This window comes from Morus notabilis, unplaced genomic scaffold (genome assembly GCF_000414095.1).
Source record: "Morus notabilis unplaced genomic scaffold, ASM41409v2 Scaffold172, whole genome shotgun sequence".
In the NCBI taxonomy this organism is placed as follows: domain Eukaryota; kingdom Viridiplantae; phylum Streptophyta; class Magnoliopsida; order Rosales; family Moraceae; genus Morus; species Morus notabilis.
This window is the reverse complement of record NW_010362230.1, coordinates 407,450-410,291: the sequence shown is the minus strand read 5'-3', so window position 1 is coordinate 410,291 and position 2,842 is coordinate 407,450.

The window sequence follows — 2,842 nt, the reverse complement described above, 5'->3', positions numbered from 1 at the left end:
TTAACGAATGAATATCTCAGAAAAGGCATTCGGCGATGAGTGTTTTGAGTGATCCACACGATAAGAGAAATGCCTAAGTAATTAGCATTTCTTTGTTTCTCTCGTTTTTTCTTCTTTTTTTTTTCTTTGCTTGAAAATTAGAAATATAAGAAAATTGGCATTTCGAAGCATCTTAATTATTTGTGCCATGGTTGGTGGTGGACCCCTATTTAACCCGCTTTGGGAATCTTCTCAGTTATATTGCCTCTTAGCAATTCAAGTCATGTAGTAAAATGCTATTACAATGAGAATAGGATCCAATTTTCAAAAGGGAATTTGGAATATTGTTATCCATATAATTTTTTCTTACATCTATAGACAATAATGTTTTTCAACCTGTTCTATTAAGACATATTTATTTGGACTAATGACCATGGAAATCTCAGACCAAGGTTGATTAAAGATATATATATATATATATATATCAAGATACACAATAATGGAGACATGAGAAAAGATGGGGACATGGGGATTGTAGAATTAAAATTTAAGCAAGATCTTTCAAATACTCTTAAGTTGTCTTGTCCAAAAGGGCCCCATTTTACCTTTCATTATTTAATAATTTCGTCATGTATGATATGATTGTTTTCTATTGGAAGTATGTCCTGATTGAAGCCATATATGTCTCCTGACGTTGTCATGTATTGATAGGATTCTCTCGCCTCCTCTTTTATCTTTGTTTTCTTCTCAACTTACTTGTATTAGTACATGGACAAACACAAGAGATATCTCCAAATAATGTTGAACATGTCAAATTTGATAAACAGCTTTAGCTCAAGACAAATACATGATGTTCATCATTGTTCCAACGAATTACTGGCAAGGCCAGGCAAGATGGCGTGGGATGTTGGGTATTTGCCATGTAGTTCTTGTATTTGTCTACATAAAATCAACATATATATACTGTGAAAGATTTTCTTTTTCTTTTATACTATTAAATTTTTACAGTTTCTCTCCAAAACAAAAAAAGTAAAATTTTTACTTTGAAAAACATTTGTTTTCCATTCTCAATTTAATAAGTACTTCATTTTCTCTAATAATGAATCTGGAAGTTATGTAGAAAACTCTAGTGGATTCGATGCAACTACAATTCATATGCTTTCCTATTTGTCAAGATGATAAACTATTACTGTTTATAAGGGGAAACTAGATCACCAATCCACGCCAAAAACCTATATCTTTATAGAAATGTTAGCAAATAACCTAGAAATAAAATATGAAACTTTAAAAATCACCACAACACAAGAATTTACTAGAAAAACTTCAAAATAAAGACTCCAAGCTGCACATATAGGCTTCAGCTCCTCTCTTTTCTTTTTTGTGGGAAGCCTAACATTAACATAGATTAATTCTATAAGTTTATTACAATTTTCTTTATGTTTTAGGAATAATTACTTTCTATTTTCTTGATCGTCAGCTCATACCTACATACGTAAATAAATACACATGTATTTCAAGCTTAATTTTTAAAATATGCCGCCACCACAAAAACGAAAGAAAAAAAAAAGGAAAAATGAAAATCTTTTGAACATCAGTTATTAATTAACAGGTAATTTAATAGCATTTGACTGCATTATTATATTAACCGATTACCTGAGAATAAAGTAATATAATGAAAAAGAGATAGAGAGCAGTACTAGTAAGAAACAGCCCATGGCAAGTTATATATGACAACTTACAAAATTATCTAATGATCAATTATAAAAAATTGATGACAATTGAGTAAAAGCACTACATGGATTTAACAATATTGGGAGGTAGCGGTTGATTTTTTAATTTGTTTTATATAAATGTCAAGAATCAATTTATATGTATATGCGCATGATTGAATTATTTCATGAGAGAGAGAGAGAGAGAGAGAGAGAGCCTGAGTATTGCTCCCCACCCACAAGAGTTTTGGTACACAAACTACAAAAGCAGTGAATGAGACACAAAGAAAGGGGAATGGCCCTAGGGTGCGTTGGGAGATAATATTTCTGCAAAGAAAAGGCTAAATAAGTATGTTATTTGATCACAAAATCCCTTAATGAACATAAGCCAAGTAACAAAGGGACAGATTTAAATGGAGTTTCCAGTGAGTTCCTTGCAGGCAAGCTTTGTCACTTCCTTGCTAAAATGGAAGATTAAGAACTTCTCTCTCTCTCTTTTTTTTTTTTTTTTTTGGGCTAAAGACTTCCACCAATCTCCTCAAATAATCATCTAATTAAGTTTTTCTCTCTATCTGATTAATGGGATAACATATCACTTAGGTGAGGAACCCCTTTAGGTAATTAGTCAAGATTGTTGTGGCTTTTAATAAATAAATAATCTAAAAATATTTCAGATTACAAAGTAAATTTTGAAAAATAAAATTTCAACTGTTTTTTTTTTTAATATTTTGTGTCTATCACTTTTAAAAATTTCATTAAAAGAACGTTTTTCTTTTGTTCGAAAAACAAAGATTTATTATAAGAATTATAAAATGGCCCTAGAATCATCCCGAAAGAAATCCTTAATTTGTTCTTATCCCATGGAAAAAGCATGTAAAAATAAAAGAGGAAATTATGAGAGTTTTTATTAAATTAAAGTGTTTTTTTTTAGTACAATTATTTATATGAGATTAAATGTAGGACAGGACAGAGGAGCGTGGGCTGTTGATTCTTTTTCTTCGTCTTCTTTTCATCTCTTTTCTCTTTTTCTTTTACCTTTTTTGGGTTTGTGATGTGTGTAGCCTTTTTTTTTTTTTTTTTTTTTTTTATTTTTTCCTTTTTTTTTTTTTTTTTTTTTATTTTTTTTTTTCAGAATTTTTTTTTTTTAATATTTT